The sequence below is a fragment of the Ambystoma mexicanum genome, chromosome 14, assembly GCF_040938575.1.
Source record: "Ambystoma mexicanum isolate Mex_15411 chromosome 14, UKY_AmexF1_1, whole genome shotgun sequence".
NCBI lineage: Eukaryota > Metazoa > Chordata > Amphibia > Caudata > Ambystomatidae > Ambystoma > Ambystoma mexicanum.
In genome coordinates this window covers 524,493,562-524,520,321 of record NC_090940.1, presented here as the reverse complement: position 1 = coordinate 524,520,321, position 26,760 = coordinate 524,493,562, and positions in this window count along the sequence as shown.

The following is a 26,760-nucleotide window of genomic DNA, read 5'->3' as shown; positions in this document are numbered from 1 at the left end:
GTTTCGTATGACCCCTTAAACAAAACGGTGCCGAATCCGGAGCTTTATATTTCTTTTCTGGCCTGGACACCAACGCCGGAGTCGATAAGGGCGTAGATAGGATCTTGGTTCCGGAATCCCAGATGGTATCGAGGAGGGGAATTGTGGTCACTGTCCTCCTTCGTTTGTCCCTGTGCTCATAGAGCACTGATTGCCTTTCCTCCGAAGAAACCTGAATTTTAAACAGTTCTGTGGCTTTACCTATTATGGTGTGGAAAGAAACGAGATCATCCGGTGGTGAGGCCTTGCCCGGCGAGTCTCTCCTCCTGGGCTTCTCGACGACGTAGTCATCCCAATCACTGTGTGCGTCTGGCTCCTGAGTTATTTCTCCTTCTTCTGGTTCCGAAAATTCACCAAAAGGATCCTCCTGCCAGTCTGATACCGAGATGGTGGACGGTACCATGGTGGGATCTACGTCCGGAGATCGCGGTCTGTGCGATGACTGTGGTGACGGGACTCTTGTAGGTGAAGCACTGTGGGTGCTGCTCCTCGGTCTTCGAGCAGGGGATCTCATCCGTTTTTGCGGTCTACTCCTGTAAGGAGAGCAACCCGACGTGCCTGGAATCGGGGATGACTCTCTAGGAATGGGATTAATCGGAACTTGCTTCTCCCTTTGCCGTTTGTAAAATTCTTCTACAATCCTCTGCACGGATAACATGAGCACCGGGTCATGAGGATATTCGGATTCTCCCGTGGACGGGTGCCAAGGAGGGCTGTATTGTTTCGGTAAGGGACCGATGGACTCTTCCACCACTTCCGCATCGGAGAATTCTTCCTGAAGAATTATATCCGGAAGTTCTGCCATGTGCCCCAAAGGTGAAAATTGCTGCACCAGAGGTTCAGTTACAGTATTCTTCTCAATGATATTGCTTGTAATGACAGGAGCTTCAAGAGTAAGAGGCAGTAATTCCTCTGTAACTGCCGAAATTTGCGGTGCCTCTGAAGGCGTTATGGATGGTGTTATTCTCGTCGACGACTGAGATTTTCCCGTCGACGAGGGCTTCGCCGACGACTGAGATTTTCCCGTCGACGACTGAGATTTTCCCGTCGACGAGGGCTTCGCTGTCGACGGAGATTTTCCCGTCGACGACTGAAATTTTCCAGTCGACGAGGGATTCGTCGTCGACGACTGACATTTTCCCGTCGACGAGGGCTTCGTTGACGTATGTGGAGTGTGCTCCGTGGACGACTGCGTCATGGATGAATGCTTCGTGGACGAGTGGAGTTTCTTGCTCGTCGACGATTGCTTCGTGGTCGACATGTCCGATGACGATGATCTAACTGTCGACGATGTCTTAAGCGTCGTCGTCGTCGATGCTGGTTTCGTCGACGGTATGCCCGATGACAGGCCTTTACCTTTCCCTTCATTCGTGGGCGGTTTACCCGCCGACGACTGCCCCTCCCCGTTTTTTGCAAACTCCTCCTTACCTCTGGAGGCAGATTTTGCTGACTTTTTCTGGCTTGATAGGTCAACTGGAGGCAGAAAGGGTATCAATTCCAGCTTCCTCTTTTTGGATTTGGGAGAGGAACTCCTTTCCACTGAAGAGGCCCTTCTCTTTGAAGTTTGCCTCTCAGATGGAATGCTGGATTGGACAGGAGCTGTTCTGACAGACTCTTCGTCCGAAGATTGATCCCTGGATTCCAGGTATGAAAGGAGTCTTCTATGCCTGTCATGAAGGGTCTTGGTGGAAAAGGTTTTACAAATCTCGCATTTTTTAATGTCATGCGGGTACAGACAATAAATGCAATGCTCGTGAGGGTCCTTGTAGTAAACCAATTTCTTCTTGCACCTCGTGCAGTCCCTGAACAGGGAAGGCTTCCTGACAGCCGGAGGTGCCTCCATTTCTGAAGAGAAGTTCAGTCGACGATTTTGAGAGGAAAACAACAAGTTTTGCCACCAAGGTTAATTGGAAAGAAAGCCCCTAAGAAGGGGAACAAGATGGAATATATTTTACAAATATATTCCACACAAAAGTAGAAAGAATTTGAGAAAGCTCAGAGAGCTTGAGGATTCCCTGTGTCTGATAGACTGCGGTGAAAAATCTGAAGATGGCTGCCGGGGGCGGAGCTTAAGCCCTGCCACCTCATTGGCTGGGGCCATAAAGGACCAAAGTGAGGTGGAGGGACTTCACAATGAAGTGGCTCATAGGCTATAATGGGCTATGTACATGCACTGCTAGGTGGCAGTGTGTATATATATATATATATATATTTAATTTAAAAAAAAACAATTTTATTATTATTATTTAATTTATCACAGAGGATTCCCAGTCTGACGACGGGGAATATTCAAGCATCTGAATCTATGAAAGATCCAATGCTGGAGAACTGTTGTTATTCACTTTCAATGTGTGTTATATTGTATGTTCCTTGCTGTATCTTTTTGTATATATTGACTGTAATTGTTCTAATGAAAATTGAAACTATTTGTAATGCGCCCAGATACCTCCGGGTTTGGTGTGCTATATAAATCAATAAACAAACAAACAAACAAACAAAGTTAGTATGAATGGTGAGGTGGGGATTCATACAGTGTGGGAGAATTTCAAATGTGTTATGAGAAGGGTGGCCATGATAGTGTCTGGAATTAAAAAGAGAAAAAGAGAGAATTAAATGAGGGCACTAGGTGCTTCAATTAAAGAATTGGAAAAGTAGGTGATGGGATCGGCAGATAAAGGGTAATGAGGCTAATGAGGTTGAAATATGATCTGAACAAAATTATAAGTGATAAGGCAGCATTTGCAATTTCCAGGACTAAATGTAGATATTATGAGGGAGGAGAGAAATGAGGACGATTGTATGCTTGTTGTTTGAGGGTAAGAAAAGCAAATAGAGCAATTTGTGTAATTAAAGGGGATCAAGGGGTAACATAGGAGCCACGAGAAATAAATGACGCATTTAAAAGTTTCTATACAAACTTATACAGCGAATCCCAGACAGTTGACCTGGATCGGATAGACACATTCCTATCAAACCTGCAGATAAAGGGTCTTACAGAAGAGGAAAAAGTAATAGTGGATCCTGAAATATCTTTAGAAGAAGTTAAGAAGGCAATTTGGAGCTTGAATTTGGGAAAGTGCCTAGGGCCTGATGGTCTCCCGGCTGAATTTTATAGAGCAATTGTGGAAGGTGTCCTAAGTTTGCTCAGAGACACATTTGCACATTGTACAAACATGGGATATTTACCTCCTACACTCAGGCATGCTACAATATCTCTGATCCTAAAACCAGGTCGTCAGGAGCTGGAACCAGGTAGTTACAGGCCTAACAGTTTGATTAACTAACGTAGCAAAATAGTATCCAAAATCCTGGCAAATAGATTGGAGAAGATTCTCCCGAGGTTAATACATCCAAACCAAGCAGGTTTTATAAAAGGGAGAGTATCAGCTTAACATGCAAATGTTATTACTTACCTTGGCAGAGTCAAAATAATTGCAAGTGGAATCAGTGGCTCTGTCCCTAGATGCAGAAAAGGCCTTTCATCGGGTTTGTTGGGAGTTTTTGCTGAAAACAATGGAGAAGATGAATTTCGGTAGGGAATATTTGAGTTGTATAGTATCCGCATTACTGGAGATCGGTTAAGATGCTGGAGACTGATTATTATTAAAGTAGATGAGCTTAATTATTAGTTACAGGGTAATGTTAGATGATTGGAACAGGAGCTAAGTAATGTACATCCAATAGGTAAGCTCTCCCATCCTGAAGATCCCAACTGTAGGATTCAGAACCTTGATGACACATAGGATTCTAGATGACCTAACGACATTCCACTATCTGCACAGTGTGCACCCAGTGCAGACAACCAGTCTACTTACACATCTCCCCTTCTACGGAGAGGAACACACAAACAACAACCTAAAAACAGGCACTCTGGAACCACCACAAAATCACACATTTACCATCAACCGACCACCACATCCACAACTGTCACAGCGTATGCCACATTCACGTATCTAACATCCATGCCAACAAAACACATAACTAACCATCTGCCCGACTCTGCCAGCACCCGGCCTCGCAGCTGCCACCTGCAAGCAATAAACAATCACTACCACATTCTACCCAACACATGGTATCACCTTCCTCCTCACCTGCCACGAGAGGACTTGGGCCAGCCATGCCCGCAGCACATTCGCGTACACATGTACATCTGTCAAGGAATACAAACTAACATCCACATAGCCATCACTCACATCATCATCACAACTAAGACCAACCACACCACCATTCTCACCACAGAAACACCCGTCAATTGCGCCCTCCATTTGTACCATCAGCATTCACACACACTGTCCCGAAGAAAAACATAGAAAAGTGGGAAAATATAGGAAAGGTACAAACAAAACAAAGATCACATATAAACGACGCAACTGGAAAGGAGAACAGTGCGTATAAAAAAACACCACGGCAGAAAGTTGATCGGACCTTCAGTCCAAGTGCACAAGATCTTACAAAAAACATGAATGCAGTCAAACTGATGAAAGCATTCAAACTTGAAAAAAGACATGGCCAAAAACATACTGGTTAATTATGAATATATCACTACCGCTTCCAAAGCAGATCATATTAATACGGCCATGCCCTCTCACACACATCAAATAGAGGCATTACAATAACCAGGGCTATATTAATTGCATGTAATACATATCCATCAGGGCTTATAAAACTTCTCATGGCACTAGCACACATTCATGCAGTGTCACTACTCATACAAAAACACCTCTGCATAACACAGACTATATATAAATCACATCACTTGACTACTGACAATGCAGTGTCTAGTACAATTAACCGACAACTGACGATGCAGTGTCATATAATATTAAACATGTGAACATGCCCTAGTATCATTGCTCTTTGAAATAATCATCACAATAGACCTAAAATGTCCATATATGGAGTCCATCATTGCAGTCGGCATGACCGCCCTAAAAATCCAGCAAAATTTTGTTAGACACTACACAAAAAATATATATTAAAATACTTTCATTTGTTTTGTGTTCTTTGGTTGGTATTGGTTGGTGAGTATTATACCACGCATACACCATGCACCCTTGCACAAACATCAATCCATCATGCACCTTATCACCCAGGCACATACATTCATTCACAACATCCAGTCACCCTTTAAAATATTGGCACATACCATTTCATACAATCATGGCAATATCCACCCCATAACATATACATCATGGCAGTATTACCAACTGATGTAGCCATAAGTAATATCAATACATTGCATCACAGGAAACAGCAAGACATATTAAGTGCATTTAAATTCCATTCACAAATGAGAAACACAACTTGCATCAAAACAGCATAATGTCCATGAATTTCATGAGGAAAAATAACCACAGCAAACAAAGCTCTTCGTGCTGCTCTGTAACTGTTTGCAACGCTACATATATCACATTGCACGTAAAATACCCTCGTTGCATACTTCAATATCTTAATTTGAAGTTCGTAGCTGTCACGCCCCCGCACTCGCCTCCAACCCCACACTCGTATCACCTACCTGGCGCTTCCCGCTATCATGCTTCCCACCCACATCAGCAGGGGAGGCACGGCAGGCGGGATACCACGGCAGGCAGACCCGCCTCTTTTCGCCCCTTTCCGCGATGGCGGTTGCCATGTCGCCTCCTCCACACCCGGCAATAGCAGCATACCAGGAAGCGTCGGCAACACCAATCGCTGGCCGCGTTGTGCTCCGTGTAATGCGCACGAGCGGTCACGCGATGCGTCACGTGACTCTGCTCGCAGCTTCAAAAGAAGCCAGCAAATGCAGCGCGTCGCTTCACAGCTACTTCTTCTGGAGGACTGCTAGGCGTTACTTTCTGCATCTTGTTACTATCCTTAACTCGACCACGGAACGTTTTCTTGGATTTGCATTTGGATTCCCTTTGGACTTTGGCGTGCTCTCTGACTCCCCGGATCATCTTGACCTCTGTTTGGACACTGGACTTGGCTCTGGATTGCCCTCCTGTTCCCTAGTTCTTGAACCACGGATTGCTTTGAAGATTTGCCACGCATGACGTTCTTGCTTCACTCAGGTGTTTTCCGGAGTGCCAACTGCATCATCCCAGCCTCTGTTGGTTCCCCCTGCTGTATGTGTAGGTCTCCTACCTATTCTACCACCCTTTAGGTAAGCTGGTGTCACTGTGCCTTGTTTGCTCCCCTTGCCAATTGTTTTTGGGTGTTTCCCTCATTCTAACCCTTTGCCTTACAGCACTCAGGGGTCCTTCTGGCGTTCCCAGTACCAGGCTGAGAAAGACACTCCACAACTGTGGCCTCAAGGATTGCTAGGGCAGGTAAATTTTACCTGCTCGAGCGGTACTTGGGGACGGAGGCATTACATAACTGCACGACCATCAAGTCTGACCCCTTGAGATAGAACAGTAACGTTTATAACTAAAACAGTACCTCATAACTGTTGAAACAAAAGACGTAATGCCGGTGCTTGACACGTTCCTTCAAACATACGTGCTGATTGGATCTCATCACATGTACCGGCTGTCGTGCTGCGCATTTTGTGCCCACGTTGCAGTTCACAACAAAAACAGATTCCCATAGCGCACACGTGGATCGTAATATAAATTCATTGTATAAATAATCCAACAGCAGACTGAAAGCATTCTGATGCGGCAAACGTCTTATGAAGTAAAAAGAACATCTGAACTGAACGTAGTGATGGCCTTTCCTCTAATCATGCGCTGACTCTTCATATGAAGCAACACCAATCTGCGGCTCCAAACGAGGGCAAAAGAAAACAATTCTGGCATTCCAAGGTTTGCCAGTACCCAATGAAGATTCGACAACGTCATAATTTCCTCCACGTATATTGAGCCTCATAGAGCTCCGTGACATGACCTTTTAACGGTCAAACAGCGCTTCCTCTTACACAGCGCTCAAGTCAATTAACAAGTTGGCATTAACATGACCTTTTAATGGTCAAACAGGGCTTCCTCTCATACAGCGCACAAATCAAATAACAGGTTGGCATTTCCAACGTATTGTCCTGACACAGCAAATAAATAAACGTTGCCTCTGCTAGAGCATTTAATCAACCATTCCTCCTGCCCTATTACCAACATCAAAGCACCTTAGGTACTGGAAAATCAGCCCTTATTTTAACTGCATCTCTAGCTCTCCCAGCTGGCTTAGTGTGCACAGTACCTTGTCATTTGGCAATAAATCATATTCTTCAGTAGATGCTGCGTGTTGGCTGCCTTGCGCAGAAATTAAATGGAAACATCTAGATGGCAGATGGCAGGAAGGGCTTTATCACTGCTGGGCTCATCATGGATTTCTGTCAATAGCATCTTTATAATGCCAGGAATCAGCAGACGTTCTTTTCAGCAGGCTTTACTCTAGACCTTTCTTCAGCAGTATTTCTCCAGTGGGTCCTTTATGTCTTGGGATCAGCAGGCTTTATCATAGTTTATCTGGGACCAACAAAACACCTCCTGATCCCATCCTCGTCGCCATTTGTAGTATCCACATTACTGGAGATCGGGTACTGATTATTATAAAAGTAGATGAGCTTTACTATTAGTTACAGGGTAGACTTAGATGATTGGAACAGGAGCTAAGTAATGTACATCCAGTAGGTAAACTCTCCCATCCTGAAGATCCCAACTGTAGGATTCAGAACCTTGATGACACATAAGATTCTAGATGACTTAATGACATTCCACTATCTGCACAGTGTGCACCCAGTGCAGACAACCAGTCTAGATATCTTACCCGATCTCCAGTAATGGGGATACTACAAGTTGGATTAGAGTGCTTTATACAAAACCCATTGCAGAAATTAACACAAATGGAAGAATATCAAGCAAATTTGACCTGCAGCATGGGATGCGCCAAGGCTGCCCATTATCCCCTTTGCTTTTGTGATTTCAATAGAACCGTTGGCAGTGGCAATAAGATCTGACAATACAATCACTGGAATGAACTTTAATGGAATTAGTCAGAAGCTTTGATTGTATGCCGATGATTTTATAGTGGTCATTCGAGACCTTATAACATCTATCCCTGCTCTGATGAGCTTGATTGAGGAATTTGGTTTGCTCTCAAATTATAAAACAAACTGGACAAAATCTGAGGCTTTGCCTTGCACTCACTCGACTAGCGAAATGTGGCTTCAGATGGTGCCCTGTTAAGATGAAGTATTTAGGAATATGGCTCACAAGGGATATCAAGTAAATGAAATACCTGAATATGGAATTGAGAATAGAAAAATAACACTGGAATTAGAGCGGTGGGAATCGCTTATGCTGTCATTGGGAGGCAAGGTGAATGCTACTAAGATGATGATAGCACAGAAAATAACTAATGTTATGAGTATGATCCCTCTACCTTTGAAGAAATCGACGTTGAGGGAACTAGTTAGTCTAATCCAATCATTTTTGTGGGTAAAAAAGATACCGAGATTGAAGTTATGGAAACTACAACTACAAAACGATGGGGGAGGATTAAACATTCTAAATTTTGAACATTACCATCATGCATTCACATTGTGACAAATTATGCCTTTCATTGAAGAGGGGGAAGACGAGTGGGCAGTCGTGAAGCAAGCATGGTAGGATCGTTAGGACATCTGGGCAGTCCTGTCAATCACAAACATAGACTATGCAAATCAATCTACTCTGACCGAGTTTCTGAGAACTATGTGGAATATGACTCAATCTTTCAATTAAAATAAAGAACAAAACAATATTCTGGATAAATTGGTATCTGGCAGGAATTCAAAAGGTCAAAGTCCTGGTTGAGGGAGAAAGGTGGATACATAAGAATTAAAAGTCTGATACAGCTTATCTGATTGCACTCATGGCGAGTATCGGAAATTGGAATGTGCAGTGAACCTGCAAAAACTAGATAATTCAGACTTAATGGTATCATTTAGAAAATAGGCAGTCAAGAGCATATGGCTTAAAAAATGTATACTCTGTTAGGCAGGAATTCAGAGGGAAATAATACGATCTTGACAGCATGGTCTGCATGCCTAGATGAAGAAATGACGCAAGGAAGATGGGAAGCTCTGTTTGGAAACATCAAGAGGATGTCAATAAAAATAGGAGAGAGAGCACTTCAAGTGAAGATGTCTAACAAAGAATTTTAGACACTGGTTTGAATGCAAAAGCAAGACTTGAGTGTAACAGATACATGGTGGGATTGTGGTCACGCCGAAGGTAGATTGGAGCACATGTTTTGGGAATGCTACAAGGTGAAATTATTTTGGAAAGGAATAACCGAAGTGATGAACAGAGTATTGAACGAAGAAAAGGACTTTAATTTAGAGACATTAATCCTGGGAGAAGATACAAACCTAGAAGAGTTAGGACATCACCACGCAACCTGGATTCTGAAGGGAGCTTTAGCAGCAAAAAAGATAATATTGCGAAATTGGAAGTCGGATGGGTATCGGAAATTGGACTCATGGATGGAAGAAATGCACTCAATTTGTAAAATTGAAAGAGCGGTGCTAATGATGCAGAAAAAGGAGACTCTTTTAAAGAAAATTTCGGGGGGATTCCTAAATTTGGAACCGGATTAAGCTTGTTTCAAAAAGAAAAAATAGAAAAAAAGATAAGTACACTTTCAATCTTATATATATATATATATATATATATATATATATATATATATATATATATATATATATATATTTGCTGAAATTGATTATAGTTGAATATTGAGCTCTATGAGGTATTTATAAGGTATATTGGTTTGTGTTTTTTTATTTTAAATTGTTTTGTTCCTTCTTCTCTCCTTTCCTCCTAGATCTTAGGTTGTGATTTCATATAGCTGGTTGGCCAAATGGGGGAGGGAGATGGATGTGTTACTTTTGCATTTAGGATGGTTAAGTTTATTATGTTGAAATGATTGCATGTTAATTTGTCTGTTGGAACAAATTTAATAAAGAATTTTAAAAAAGGAAATGGGATTCTTCGGGTGCACCCTCTAACAAACTGGCCAGCCGCGTCCTCCAAAGGCAGTATAGACTTTGGATCCGCTCCAATAAAAGAGTCTTTATTGAAGCCTGCATCTCCGCGCATCCAATAAAACGGCCGGACCTTTCAAAGTCTGCTAGGAACAAGCAAACACTACCGCAGCATCCTCCACAATTGCACCCACCCAGGCCCCTTGCTGCAAACTGCACCTCAAAAACACAGGATATCCTATCCTCTCTCTTTTCCTCACCGCCTCATGCACCAACATCTCTTGCACCACGCTTGGCCATCTGCACTCTCCTCCCCTTCTTCTCTCTTCTCTATCCCCTGTCACACCCGAGAAGGTCATTAGACAAGTCTGGTCTATCAAAACCTCCCCCAAACTGGTGGCCCCCTGTCTCTCCAAACCCATCAAGGACAACATTGTCTCTCTCACCCCAACCGTGGACGTCCTCTGCAACCTTTCCTTCACCACTGGAGTTTTCCCCACTGCTCTTAAGCACTCTCTTGTGCACCCTCTCCTCAAAAAACCTTCTGCTGACTCTTCCATTCCGGCAAACTATCGCCCGATCTCTATCACCCCCTTCCTGGGCAAACTCCTGGAGAAGTTGGCCATTTCCCAGTTTACCCTCCACACTGAATCTGTTGGCTGCTTCCACAACCACCAGTCTAGGTTTAGAGCATCCAGAGGCACGGAAACGGCTCTTCTGAACACCCGTGAAGATCTGCTCTCAAATCTTGATTCTAACTCTTCCTCTATCTTCATTCTACTCGACTTCTCCTCTGCCTTCGATATGGTGAACCACAACACCCTGATCGCACGTCTGTGATACCCTGGGCCTCACTGATCAGGCCCTGTTGTGGCTAACCTCCTTTCTCTCCGACCACCCATCCCCTATCATTCTCTATACATGCAGTGTCCGCAGGTGTCATATATGCTAGGGAACAGGCAGGAATAAGATGGGTTAGAGCCTGGCAGACTAAACATGCCTTGCAGGCATCCAACATCCATTTACCACACTCTTGCACTCAGGTGCATTGCACAGTTAACCCGGCCCCCTTTAGGGACTCTGATTGGCCCAAGCACACTTCCAGCACACTCAAGATGGCCCCAGAGAGACTTCCTGTGAATCCTGTGAATACCAGGGCATGTTCCAGCCTCTGGGCGTCGTCGGCTATATAAGGCATGCCCAAAGGCAGACCCGTGCTTCGTGTCGCAACTATGGCTTCGAGCAAAACGCTTACGCGATCCTTGACTTGTTCCTGTTAGGCAGAAACCTGTGCAGTTCCCTTAGGGACCACCGCAAAAGGCTTAGGCCTACAGGTGTTGGCAGTAAACCCAATTGGTAGCAGTCTGTACCACCCAGATTTACCAGAGCAGTCAGACTTCTCTCAAGAAGAGTTAGACAGTATATAGAGTATACAAAATAGGTACAAAGATACAGTAGCGCAAGTAAACACTGACCAGAACTTTGGTATAAAAGTATATAATTATTTATTTAAAAACACATTTATAAAATACACTAACACTAATATGGCAAGCAAGTTCAAACACAGTCACTATCAATATATATACCTCCCTGATTACTTATTGAACAAGTCTTAGTTAAAACACCACTTATTTGCAGACAGAGGTGAGCGCTTAACCTAAGATGGCACTCCAATAAGTTAGTTAAAAAGGGAGGGAAAAGGCAGAATTAGGAAAGCACACAATACCAACATTTTTAAAAGAACCACAGCAAGTCAGGAAAGGCAGAGTCTACTGTAGAGCAAGAAAGTTCATATGCCAGGTCCACTCTTGGAGAGAGCAAGGCGGAATGTGTCCAAGATCACACAGTTGAATTATACTTTAAAATTCTTTGCAGATAGTTCAAAAAGAGTTCGATCAGTTCAGAGAAAGTTAGTTAACAGGTCCCAGGTCACCCCAGGATAGAGAGTCAAGGATTTACGGGACACCTTGAACAGTCTGTTGCAAGCGAGACCAGGCGGGACACAGTACCTGAAATGGTGAGAAAGCTCCAGCGGGGGCAGTTGTTCCTGGCAACGGGTGCAAGTCAGTGCTTCGTCCAGGGGGAGAGAAGATCTCGACGTGGAGGAAAGCTGGAGGTCGTTGTACTGCCAGGGAAGAAACCAGCCGCGGAGTTTCCCGGTTAAAAGGTACTACCCTTTTATTTGCGGTAGTGGTGAAGGGTGGCTATCCGGCCGCCGGGTTGCTTGGCACGGGTGATTCAACCACGGGACGATCCAGTAAGGCGAAAAGAGGGCAAACTGGTTATCCCCACCAGTTCAAAGGAAGAAGACTGTCCGGGATGAAGATCTTCTCTGTTGTCGGGAAGTGGTGAGGCGGTTCAGCAGGGCTCCACCGGTGGTGTCGTCGTTGCAGGTCGGCTCAGCTTCTCCCTCTTCAGATTCTTTGGTCCTGTGGCGACTTCTGAAGTTCCAGTCCCCAAAGCCCTGCTTTTATGCAGAAACCCCCATTCATCAGTCCTAGCTGTCACTCAAACATGCTAAGTGGTGAGCCGGGCGGCTCACCACTGGGCCAATCACACAAGAGTGCGACTTAAGTTGTCGAGGCAACTCAGTCCAGGGTGCCTAAACCCCCCTCCCACACATCCTGTAGACCCAGACAGAGTGGCACCACTTTTGGTGGCTTCTATACAGAAGCCTGCCAAAAGTGGAACAAAGGGCTCGACTTGGGTTGGAGTTACAGAGGCGAACACAAACGTGATTTTAAAAACGATTCCTGGCAAAAAGACCCAACCGGGGAATAAATATTAAATAAATAACCCGGCGGTATCTTTAACATTGCACCAAAAAGTGGTGCGTTTAAAATGAATGGGAAAATCCCATAGGAAATATTCTGGTGGAATATTTTGCGTGGTAACCACTGCCAGCAGCCAGAAACTCGACAAGGGGGGACTGCACAGTGCCCCCTCGAAAAACAGACCCAGGGGCAATCTAATTACCCCTACCAGTACTTCCACAACATGATGGTTTGTACTGGTTCTGTTCACAATTTAAGACTAGTAAAGTCAATGGTGACTTTACATGCCCTGGGAGACAGTAGTCAGTCCCAGGGTATGGAGTCTATGTTTGGGGGTCACTATGACACCCCTGTGTTACTGCACTGAGGTGCTGTGTAACACACTTACCAAAAACACATGAAACCCTATAGAGTAAAAGACCCCATAGTCCATGGAACACATTAAAAGTCAAAGGATATCTCAAATCATGTCTAAGAGTGGGAGAAAAAGAGTCTCACTCTTAGCAGGAGAAAAAAATAAACCCCAAAAATCCAGCAAAGCTGCTGGGGGACTCACTAGGTTTGGGAAATTAGCCTATACAGAGAATTCTCCCTAACACCCCCCCCCCCTTAGACTAAGGGACAGGAGGATTGAATCCACTCCTGGATGAATCTCATACCTCTAGTCGATGACATACATCCTAGAGAGACCATCAGCATTTTGGTGGTGACACCCTGACCTGTGTTCTATGGTCAAACCAAATGTTTTCCTTTGTAAGCTATATGACCTACAAACCCTTTGAGGAACATCAGTCTTTTTGAAATTATAGGGGATCTGGTTGACCAGTCCCTCAGACGGTGGTACAACTTCTGAACCTGTGTTAGGCTTTTTCAAGGGGTCCTTGTAAAGGATTCCCTTAGATCTAGAGGGGCCTCCAGAGGTCCTCACCACTTCTCTGTTGTGAGAAGGTTGGGTTTTAGGCCTCTTGGTTGGAGGGGATGGAGATAAGCAAGGTACATGCTTCTCCTTCCTCTTAGATCTACCCTTACCTACTTTAGGAGTTTCACTCCCAAGATTAGGATTTGAGTTGGAGTCTTCAGTAGAAGGTCCAACAGTCTGAAGGTTTTTGGCCTTAGGCTTTTCTTTTCTGGTTTTCCACCAGCACCTAGAATTACCAGTTCTCTTAGGCCTAGTTAGGGGTCCAGTTGGTCTAGCCACCTCTTCTTCAGAAGCAGGAGGAGACACAGACTCTAAAACTTGGGGAATAATGATGGAACTTGGTTCGGGCTCCCATTTCCCTAACATTTTAGCCTGAAATTTGCCTGGGTCAGAGATCAACTTACCAACACCAGGGCTTGGTGTGGGGTTCTCAGTAGAGGTTCCCACAGGCTTAGAGTGGTTCCTTAAGGTGGCCTCTCTAGCCAATTTGGTTTCGTTCTGGGTCTCCATACTGGGAGGCCTGGGGGTACTGGATACTACTCCTAGCGTTCTTAGATCATTTCCCAACAGGACTCTCCCAGGAACCTCAGTTTGAACACTGACAGAAATCATCACTGTCATGTTGTTACACTGTATGAGGGCTGATAGAATTGGAACCATTTGGACAGGGCCTCCAGACATCTTAGTGGGACCTTTGGGTACCTTAGCAACATCCTCAGGCCTGAAATGCTTTCATCCACTACTGTTCTGCTGGCCCCAGAGTCTCGCTTGGCAGGAGTATCCTGGCCATTGACAAGAACACTGTCCATATAATAAACTTTAGAGTTTTCTGGTATGGAGTTGTACACACTCCTATTCTGATCACTAACCAGACCCATGGACTCTATTGTTACACTTGCTTGAAGACCCAAAGGTTCTTCATCAAAGACTTCAAAGTGAGCACTAGTCATTTGGACTTCCTCCTCAGGAGTGAAGGCTAAGGAGACTGTGCTGATCCCTGTAGGTTTACCCTTACATTTTGGATCTCCTTCGATATGGTCAGTTGCCTTACAGACATAGGATACTCCAAATGCTCTCTGAAAGGGTGGCTTGTTCTGACCTCCTTCTGGTTGTTGACCAGAAGGTACACTAGCCTGTTGTGGTTTACCCTGGGCCTTACCCTGGTTACTTTGTTGTTTGGGGCCCTCTTTGGGTTGGGAGGTATTAGAAGTCTCTCGGTTCCCTTTTGGTGGCTGCTTTCCCTCATACTTTTTCTGAGTGACCCCTGAATCCTTGTGAGTAGCCCTGTTGGCAACCCACAAGTCAGCTGCCTTAGCTAGCTTCCTGGAATCCAATTCCCTTGAATCAGCCAAGTGCTGTCTGAGCTCAGGAGAGCAGGCATCATAAATTGACTCCAACATTACAAGATTTCCCATTTCCTCACAAGTGTTCACCTTGTAACCCTTAATCCATCCCTCTAAGTTTTTCAACCTTTCAATTACCCAGGTAGCCCAAGGGGTACCATCATTCTTTTTGAGGGTCCTAAACCTCTTAAGGTACTGGGAAGGGGTCTTCCCAAATCTAGCTATTAAAGCTAGCTTCACACATTCATAATCCTTTCTATCCTCCTCCCCCAACTCCATTATCACATCAGTTGCAACAGGAGTGAGCCTAGAGAACAACCAGGGAAGTAACTCATTCCCTGAGATATCGTGGAGCCCATGATTATACTCAAACAGACTCAACCAATCCAACACATCCAACTTAGGCTCATACATACCCATAATCTCTTTAGGTATCCAGGGTCTTTTGGGACTGGAACTCCTAGAGGATCCGGAGAGAGAAGCATTTTCAACAGACAATTTCTTCATCTCTAGCTCATGCTTGAGCTCCATTTCTCTGAGCCTTAGTTCTTGATTCAGTTCTTGGTGTCTTTGTTCTGCTTGAGTATTAAGTCTCTTAAACTCCAATTCAAGTTTCATTTTCTCTAGTTCCAGATATTGAGGACTAAATGTGGGACATGGCAAAGGTCCAGTAGGTACAGCTGGAAGAGCAGGCAGAGGCCTAGGGGGGAGAACTTTATCATCCTCATCTTCCTCTTCTGGTTCTGACCCAAGATTAACAATACTTTGATCAATATCAATATTATTACTGTTATCTACATTTTCTGGAGTGGTAGGTTCCTTTGAACCACCATCCAGACTTTGGTTTGCTAACAACCTTTCTATTAGCTCCATTTTCTTGCCTTTAGTCAGGAGATTCTTATGCTTACAGAGAACTCTTAAACAATCAGCAGTTTTTGTAGCAAGGGACTTGTGACTATAACTTTTCATAGTTGACAGGTTAGAAAATAAACTTTTTAGTGCTAAGCTTTGTGGTTAGTTGCATTAAGGTATCTATAAGCACACTAAAATGTATACTCAATACAAATCCCATCGCTGTACACCAGTGTTAGGCAGAAACCTGTGCAGTTCCCTTAAGGACCACTGCAAAAGGCTTAGGACTACAGGTGTTGGCAGTAAACCCAATTGGTAGCAGTCTATACCACCCAGATGTACCTGGTAGCTGTGGCTGAGCAGTCAGACTTCTCTCAAGAAGAGTTAGACAGTATATAGAGTATACAAAATAGGTACAAAGATACAGTAGCACAAGCAAACACTGACCAGAACTTTGGTATAAAAGTATATAATTATTTATTTAAAAACACACATAAAATACACTAACACTAATATGGCAAGCAAGTTCAAACACAGACTATCAATATATATACCTCCCTGATTACTTATTGAACAAGTCTTAGTTAAAACACCACTTATTTGCAGACAGAGGTGAGTGCTTAACCTAAGATGGCACTCCAATAAGTTAGTTAAAAAGGGAGGGAAAAGGCAGAATTAGAAAAGCACACAATACCAACACTTTTAAAAGAACCACATCAAGTCAGGAAAGGCAGAGTCTACTGTAGAGCAAGAAATTTCATAGGCCAGGCCCACTCTTGGAGAGAGCAATGCGGAATGTGTCCAAGATCACACAGTTGAATTATACTTTAAAAGTCTTTGCAGATAGTTCAAAAAGAGTTTGGATCAGTTCAGAGAAAGTTAGTTAACAGGTCCCAGGTCACCCCAGGATAGAGAGTCAAGGATTTACGGGACACCTTGAACAGTCTGTTGCAAGGGAGACCAGGCGGGACTGAAATGGTGAGAAAGCTCCAGCGGGGGCAGTTGTTCCTGGCAGCGGGTGCAAGTTGGTGCTTCGTCCATGGGAAAAGAAGATCTCGACGTGGAGGACATCTGGAGGTCGTTGTACTGCCAGGGAAGGAACCAGCCGCGGAGTTTCCGGGTTAAAAGGTACTACCCTTTTATTCGCGGTAGTGGAGAAGCGTGGCTATCCGGCCGCCGGGGTACTTGGCACGGGCGATTCGACCATGAGACGATCCAGGAAGGCGAAAAGAGGGCGAACTGGTTATCCCCACCAGTTCAAAGGAAGAAGACTCTCCGGGATGAAGATCTTCTCTGTCGTCGGGAAGTGGTGAGGCGGTTCAGCAGGGCTCCACCGGTGGTGTCGTCGTTGCAGGTCGGCTCAGCTTCTCCCTCTTCGGATTCTTTGATCCTGTGGCGACTTCTGAAGTTCCAGTCCCCAAAGCCCTGCTTTTATGCAGAAAACCCCCATTCATCAGTCCTAGCTGTCACTCAAACATGCTAAGTGGTCACACAAGAGTGCGACTTAAGTTGCCGAGGCAACTCAGTCCAGGGTGCCTAAACCCCCCTCCCACACATCCTGTAGACCCAGATAGAGTGGCACCACTTTTGGTGGCATCTGTGCAGAAGCCCGCCAAAAGTGGAACAAAGGGCTCGACTTGGGTTGGAGTTACAGAGGCGAACACAAACGCCATTTTAAAACCGAGTCCTGGCAAAAAGACCCAACCGGGGAATAAATATTAAATACATAACCCGGCGGTATCTTTAACATTGCACCAAAGAGTGGTGCGTTTAAAATGAATGGGAAAATCCCAGACGAAATATTCCAGTGGAATAATTCGCGTGGTAACCACTGCCACCACCCAGAAACTCGACGAGGGGGGACTGCACAGTGCCCCCCTGAAAAACAGACCCAGGGGCAATCTAATTACCCCTACCCCTAGTACTTCCACAATATGATGGTTGGTACTGGTTCTGTTCACAATTTAAGACTAGTAAAGTCAATGGTGACTTTACATGCCCTGGGAGACAGTAGTCAGTCCCAGGGTATGGAGTCTATGTTTGGGGGTCACTATGACACCCCTGTGTTACTGCACTGAGGCTGCTGTGTAACACACTTACCAAAAACACATGAAACCCTATGGAGTAAAAGACCCCATAGCCCAAAGAACACATTAAAAGTCAAAGGATATCTCAAATCATGTCTAAGAGTGGGAGAAAAAGAGTCTCACTCTTAGCAGGAGAAAAAAATAAACCCCAAAAATCCAGCAAAGCTGCTGGGGGACTCACTAGGTTTGAGAAATTAGCCTACACAGAGAATTCTCCCTAACACTCGACCCCCCGAACCCTCCAGACTAAGGGACAGGAGGATTGAATCCACTCCTGGATGAATCTCATACCTCTAGTCGATGACATACATCCTAGAGAGACCATCAGCATTTTGGTGGTGATACCCTGACCTGTGTTCTATGGTCAAACCAAAGGTTTTCCTTTGTAAGCTATATGACCTACAAACCCTTTGAGGAACATCAGTCTTTTTGAAATTATAGGGGATCTGGTTGACCAGTCCCTCAGACGTTGGTACAACTTCTGAACCTGTGTTAAGCTTTTTCAAGGGGTCCTTATAAAGGATTCCCTTAGATCTAGAGGGGCCTCCAGAGGTCCTCACCACTTCTCTGTTGTGAGAAGGTTGGGTTTTAGGCCTCTTGGTTGGAGGGGATGGAGATAAGCAAGGTACATGCTTCTCCTTCCTCTTATATCTACCCTTACCTACTTTAGGAATTTCACTCCCAAGATTAGGATTTGAGTTGGAGTCTTCAGTAGAAGGTCCAACAGTCTGAAGGTTTTTGGCCTTAGACTTTTCTTTTCTGGTTTTCCACCAGCACCTAGAAATACCAGTTCTCTTAGGCCTAGTTAGGGGTCCAGTTGGTCTACCCACCTCTTCTTCAGAAGCAGGAGGAGTCACAGACTCTAAAACTTGGGGAATAATGATGGAACTTGGTTCGGGCTCCCATTTCCATAACAATTTAGCCTGAAATTTGCCTGGGTCAGAGGTCAACTTACCAACACCAGGGCTTGGAGTGAGGTTCTCATTAGAGGTTCCCACAGGCTTAGAGTGGTTCCTTAAGGTGGCCTATCTAGCCAATTTGGTTTGGTTCTGGGTCTCCATACTGGGAGGCCTGGGGTACTGGATACTACTCAAGAGTTCTTAGATCATTCCCCAACAGGACTCTCCCAGGAACCTCAGTTTGAACACTGACAGGAATCATCACTGTCATGTTGTTACACTGTATGAGGGCTGGTAGAATTGGAACCATTTGGACAGGGCCTCCAGACATCGTAGTGGGACCTTTGGGTGCCTTAGCAGCATCCTCAGGCCTGAAAAAGCTTTCATCCACTACTGTTCTGCTGCCCCAGAGTCTTGCCTGGCAGGAGTATCCTGGCCATTGACAAGAACACTGTCCATATAATAAACTTTAGAGTTTTCTGGTATGGAGTTGTACACACTCCTATTCTGATCACTAACCAGACCCATGGACTCTATTGTTACACTTGCTTGAAGACCCAAAGGTTCTTCATCAAAGACTTCAAAGTGAGCACTAGCCATTTGGACTTCCTCCTCAGGAGTGAAGGCTAAGGAGACTGTGCTGATCCCTGTAGGTTTACCCTTACATTTTGGATCTCCTTCGATATGGTCAGTTGCCTTACAGACATAGGATACTCCAAATGCTCTCTGAAAGGGTGGCTTGTTCTGACCTCCTTCTGGTTGTTGACCAGAAGGTACACTAGCCTGTTGTGGTTTACCCTGGGCCTTACCCTGGTTATTTTGTTGTTTGGGGCCCTCTTTGGGTTGGGAGGTATTAGAAGACTCTCGGTTCCCTTTTGGTGGCTGCTTTCCCTCATACTTTTTCTGAGTGACCCCTGAATCCTTGTGAGTAGACCTGTTGGCAACCCACAAGTCAGCAGCCTTAGCTAGCTTCCTGGAATCCAATTCCCTTGAATCAGCCAAGTGCTGTCTGAGCTCAGGAGAGGAGGCATCATAAATTGACTCCAACATTACAAGATTTCCCATTTCCTCACAAGTGTTCACCTTGTAACACTTAATCCATCCCTCTAAGTTTTTCAACCTTTCACTTACCCAGGTAGCCCAAGGGGTACCATCATTCTTTTTTAGGGTCCTAAACCTCTTAAGGTACTGGGAAGGGGTCTTCCCAAATCTAGCTATTAAAGCTAGCTTCACACATTCATAATCCTTTCTATCCTCCTCCCCCAATTCCATTACCATATCAGTTGCAACAGGGGTGAGCCTAGAGAACAACCAGTGAAGTAACTCATTCCCTGAGATGTCCTGGAGCCCATGATTATACTCAAACAGACTCAACCAATCCAACACATCCAACTTAGGCTCATACATACCCATAATCTCTTTAGGTATCCAGGGTCTTTTGGGACTGGAACTCCTAGAGGATCCGGAGAGAGAAGCATTTTCAACAGACAATTTCTTCATCTCTAGCTCATGCTTGAGCTCCATTTCTCTGAGCCTTAGTTCTTGATTCAGTTCTTGGTGTCTTTGTTCTGCTTGAGTATTAAGTCTCTTAAACTCCAATTCAAGTTTCATTTTCTCTAGTTCCAGATATTGAGGACTAAATGTGGGACATGGCAAAGGTCCAGTAGGTACAGCTGGCAGAGCAGGCAGAGGCCTAGGGGGGACAACTTTATCATCCTCATCTTCCTCTTCTGGTTCTGACCCAAGATTAACAATACTTTGATCAATATCAATATTATTACTGTTATCTACATTTTCTGGAGTGGTAGGTTCCTCTGAACCACCATCCAGACTTTGGTTTGCTAACAACCTTTCTATTAGCTCCATTTTCTTGCCTTTAGTCAGGAGATTCTTATGCTTACAGAGAACTCTTAAACAATCAGCAGTTTTTGTAGCAAGGGACTCGTGACTATAAATTTCCATAGTTGAGAGGTTAGAAAATAAACTTTTTAGTGCCAAGCTTTGTGGTTAGTTGCACTAAGGTATCTATAAGCACACTAACATGTATACTCAATACAAATCCCACCGCTGTACACCAGTGTTAGGCAGAAACCTGTGCAGTTACCTTAGGGACCACTGCAAAAGGCTTAGGACTACAGGTGTTGGCAGTAGACCCAATTGGTAGCAGTCTATACCGCCCAGATTTACCTGGTAGCTGTGGCTGAGCAGTCAGACTTCTCTCAAGAAGAGTTAGACAGTATATAGAGTATACAAAATAGGTACAAAGATACAGTAGCACAAGCAAACACTGACCAGAACTTTGGTATAAAAGTATATAATTATTTATTTAAAAACACACTTATAAAATACACTAACACTAATATGGCAAGCAAGTTCAAACACAGTCACTATCAATATATATACCTCCCTGATTACTTATTGAACAAGTCTTAGTTAAAACACCACTTATTTGCAGACAGAGGTGAGCGCTTAACCTAATATGGCACTCCAATAAGTTAGTTAAAAAGGGAGGGAAAAGGCAGAATTAGAAAAGCACACAATACCAACACTTTTAAAAGAACCACATCAAGTCAGGAAAGGCAGAGTCTACTGTAGAGCAAGAAATTTCATAGGCCAGGCCCACTCTTGGAGAGAGCAAGGCGGAATGTGTCCAAGATCACACAGTTGAATTATACTTTAAAAGTCTTTGCAGATAGTTCAAAAAGAGTTGGATCAGTTCAGAGAAAGTTAGTTAACAGGTCCCAGGTCACCCCAGGATAGAGAGTCAAGGATTTACGGGACACCTTGAACAGTCTGTTGCAAGGGACACCAGGCGGGACACAGTACCTGAAATGGTGAGAAAGCTCCAGCGGGGGCAGTTGTTCCTGGCAGCGGGTGCAAGTTGGTGCTTCGTCCATGGGAAGAGAAGATCTCGACGTGGAGGAAATCTGGAGGTCGTTGTACTGCCAGGGAAGGAACCAGCCGCGGAGTTTCCCGGTTAAAAGGTACTACCCTTTTATTCGCGGTAGTGGTGAAGCGTGGCTATCCGGCCGCCGGGGTGCTTGGCACGGGCGATTCGACCATGAGACAATCCAGGAAGGCGAAAAGAGGGCGAACTGGTTATCCCCACCAGTTCAAAGGAAGAAGACTCTCCGGGATGAAGATCTTCTCTGTCGTCGGGAAGTGGTGAGGCGGTTCAGCAGGGCTCCACCGGTGGTGTCGTCGTTGCAGGTCGGCTCAGCTTCTCCCTCTTCGGATTCTTTGGTCCTGTGGCGACTTCTGAAGTTCCAGTCCCCAAAGCCCTGCTTTTATGCAGAAAACCCCCATTTATCAGTTCCAGCTGTCACTCAAACATGCTAAGTGGTGAGCCGGGGCGGCTCACCATTGGGCCAATCAAACAAGAGTGCGACTTAAGTTGGCGAGGCAACTCAGTCCAGGGTGCCTAAACCCCCCTCCCACACATCCTGTAGACCCAGACAGAGTGGCACCACTTTTGGTGGCATCTGTACAGAAGCCCGCCAAAAGTGGAACAAAGGGCTCGACTTGGGTTGGAGTTACAGAGGCGAACACAAACGCCATTTTAAAACCGAGTCCTGGCAAAAAGACCCAACCGGGGAATAAATATTAAATAAATAACCCGGCGGTATCTTTAACATTGCACCAAAAAGTGGTGCGTTTAAAATGAATGGGAAAATCCCAGAGGAAATATTCCAGTGGAATAATTTGCGTGGTAACCACTGCCACCAGCCAGAAACTTGACGAGGGGGGACTGCACAGTGCCCCCTCGAAAAACAGACCCAAGGGCAATCTAATTACCCCTACCCCTATTACTTCCACAATATGATGGTTTGTACTGGTTCTGTTCACAATTTAAGACTAGTAAAGTCAATGGTGACTTTACATGCCCTGGGAGACAGTAGTCAGTCCCAGGGTATGGAGTCTATGTTTGGGGGTCACTATGACACCCCTGTGTTACTGCACTGAGGCTGCTGTGTAACACACTTACCAAAAATACATGAAACCCTATGGAGTAAAAGACCCCATGGCCCATAGAACACATTAAAAGTCAAAGGATATCTCAAATCATGTCTAAGAGTGGGAGAAAAAGAGTGTCTCACTCTTAGCAGGAGAAAAATTTAAACCCCAAAAATCCAGCAAAGCTACTGGGGGACTCACTAGGTTTGAGAAATTAGCCTACACAGAGAATTCTCCCTAACACTCGCCCCCTAATCCCCCAGACTAAGGGACAGGAGGATTTAATCCACTCCTGGATGAATCTCATACCTCTAGACGATGACATACATCCTAGAGAGGGTATACTGAAAAATTTGTCCAGAGGTTTTTTTATTTTATAAAGGTATCAAATTTTATTTACTAAGATACATTATTTTTTCAATGAATTAATCATCTATTAATATACACATTAAATTAAATAAATGTTGCAGGAGAGCATGATACACCAGATTCTAAAACAACCTAACACAACCAACATTCTTCAACAATCAAACCATCATTTGTACCTCAAATCAATCAACCTCATTCATTCACAATAAAAATTTGGACCAAACAATTGGTGCAATATATATTTGTAGTAGCACTTCATTGATTAGCTCCACATAATCTTTGACATTTCGGTTCATCCACATTCAGTATGTATTAGCACAATAATTGTCCAAAATGTGCTCTATTCCGCGGAGTGGGTGCATTCAACAAAAAATGACAGATCCCATCCCCGAATGTTCTTCTACCGGTTTCGACGTTTCAGGATAATTAAACCAACGTCTTCATCAGGAAAACCAATTATTGCAATAGAACAACTGATTTCCAGTGTCAAATGCTCTCAATGGTTGGAGCCCCAAAAAACCTCTGGACAAATTTTTCAGTATACCCTGTTACCTAATACCCTGGTCCAGGGTGTGGGGTGTTCCTGCGCCTTTCAGTACGCATACATCCTAGAGAGACCATCAGCATTTTGGTGGTGATACCCTGACCTGTGTTCTATGGTCAAACCAAAGGTTTTCCTTTGTAAGCTATATGACCTACAAACCCTTTGAGGAACATCAGTCTTTTTGAAATTATAGGGGATCTGGTTGACCAGTCCCTCAGACGTTGGTACAACTTCTGAAACTGTGTTAAGCTTTTTCAAGGGGTCCTTATAAAGGATTCCCTTAGATCTAGAGGAGCCTCCAGAGGTCCTCACCACTTCTCTGTTGTGAGAAGGTTGGGTTTTAGGCCTCTTGGTTGGAGGGGATGGAGATAAGCAAGGTACATGCTTCTCCTTCCTCTTATATCTACCCTTACCTACTTTAGGAGTTTCACTCCCAAGATTAGGATTTGAGTTGGAGTCTTCAGTAGAAGGTCCAACAGTCTGAAGGTTTTTGGCCTTAGACTTTTCTTTTCTGGTTTTCCACCAGCACCTAGAATTACCAGTTCTCTTAGGCCTAGTTAGGGGTCCAGTTGGTCTAGCCACCTCTTCTTCAGAAGCAGGAGGAGTCACAGACTCTAAAACTTGGGGAATAATGATGGAACTTGGTTCAGGCTCCCATTTCCCTAACATTTTAGCCTGAAATTTGCCTGGGTCAGATCTCAACTTACCAACACCAGGGCTTGGAGTGAGGTTCTCAGTAGAGGTTCCCACAGGCTTAGAGTGGTTCCTTAAGGTGGCCTCTCTAGCCAATTTGGTTTGGTTCTGGGTCTCCATACTGGGAGGCCTGGGGTACTGGATACTACTCAAGAGTTCTTAGATCATTCCCCAACAGGACTCTCCCAGGAACCTCAGTTTGAACACTGACAGGAATCATCACTGTCATGTTGTTACACTGTATGAGGGCTGGTAGAATTGGAACCATTTGGACAGGGCCTCCAGACATCGTAGTGGGACCTTTGGGTGCCTAAGCAACATCCTCAGGCCTGAAAAAGCTTTCATCCACTACTGTTCTGCTGGCCCCAGAGTCTCGCCTGGCAGAAGTACCCTGGCCATTGACAAGAACACTGTCCATATAATAAACTTTAGAATTTTCTGGTATGGAGTTGTACACACTCCTATTCTGATCACTAACCAGACCCATGGACTCTATTGTTACACTTGCTTGAAGACCCAAAGGTTCTTCATCAAAGACTTCAAAGTGAGCACTAGCCATTTGGACTTCCTCCTCAGGAGTGAAGGCTAAGGAGACTGTGCTGATCCCTGTAGGTTTACCCTTACATTTTGGATCTCCTTTGATATGGTCAGTTGCCTTACAGACATAGCATACTCCAAATGCTCTCTGAAAGGGTGGCTTGTTCTGACCTCCTTCTGGTAGTTGACCAGAAGGTACACTAGCCTGTTGTGGTTTACCCTGGGGCTTACCCTGGTTATTTCTTTTGTTTGGGGCCCTCTTTGGGTCGGCAGATATTAGAAGTCTCTTGGTTCCCTTTTGGTGGCTGCTTTCCCTCATCGTTTTTTTGAGTGACCCCTGAATCCTTGTGAGTAGCCCTGTTGGCAACCCACAAGTCAGCAGCCTTAGCTAGCTTCCTGGAATCTAATTCCCTTGAATCAGCCAAGTGCTGTCTGAGCTCAGGAGAGCAGGCATCATAAATTGACTCCAACATTACAAGATTTCCCATTCCCTCTTAAGTGTTCACCTTGTAACCCTTAATCCATCCCTCTAAGTTTTTCAAGCTTTCACTCACCCAGGTAGCCCAAGGGGCACCATCATTCTTTTTGAGGGTCCTAAACCTCTTGCCACATTACCACATCGGTTGCAACAGGGGGGAGCCTAGAGAACAATCAGGGAAGTAACTCATTCCCTGAGATGTCCTGGAGCCCATGATTATGCTCAAACAGACTCAACCAATCCAACACATCCAACCAAGGCTCATACATACCCATAATCTCTTTAGGCATCTGGGGTCTTTTGGGACTGGAACTCCTAGAGGATCCGGAGAGTGAAGCATTTTCAACAGACAATTTCTTCATCTCTAGCTCATGCTTGAGCTCCATTTCTCTGAGCCGCCTTAGTTCTTGATTCAGTTCTTGGTGTCTTTGTTCTGCTTGAGTATTAAGTCTCTTAAACTCCAATTCAAGTTTCATTTTCTCTAGTTCCATATATTGAGGACTAAATGTGGGACCTGGCAAAGGTCCAGTAGGTACAGCTGGCAGAGCAGGCAGAGGCCTAGGGGGGACAACTTTATCATCCTCATCCTCCTCTTCTGGTTCTGACCCAAGATTAACAATACTTTGATCAATATCAATAATATTACGGTTATCTACATTTGCTGGAGTGGTAGGTTCCTCTGAACCACCATCCAGACTTTGGTTTGCTAACAACCTTTCTATTGGCTCCATTTTCTTGCCTTTAGTCAGGAGATTCTTATGATTACAGAGAACTCTTAAACAATCAGCAGTTTTTGTAGCAAGGGACTCTTGACTATAACTTTCCATAGTTGAATGGTTAGAAAATAAACTTTTTAGTGCTAAGCTTTGTGGTTAGTTGCACTAAGGTATCTATAAGCACACTAAAATGTATACTCAATACAAATCACACCGCTGTACACCAGTGTTAGGCAGAAACCTGTGCAGTTCCCCTAGGGACCACTGCAAAAGGCTTAGGAATACAGGTGTTGGCAGTAAACCCAATTGGTAGCAGTCTATACCACCCAGATTTACCTGGTAGCTGTGGCTGAGCAGACAGACTTCTCTCAAGAAGAGTTAGACAGTATATAGAGTATACAAAAAAGGGACAAAGATACAGTAGCACAAGCAAACACTGACCAGAACTTTGGTATAAAAGTATATAATTATTTATTTAAAAACACACTTATAAAATACACTAACACTAATATGGCAAGCAAGTTCAAACACAGTCACTATCAATATATATACCACCCTGATTACTTATTGAACAAGTCTTAGTTAAAACACCACTTATTTGCAGAAAGAGGTG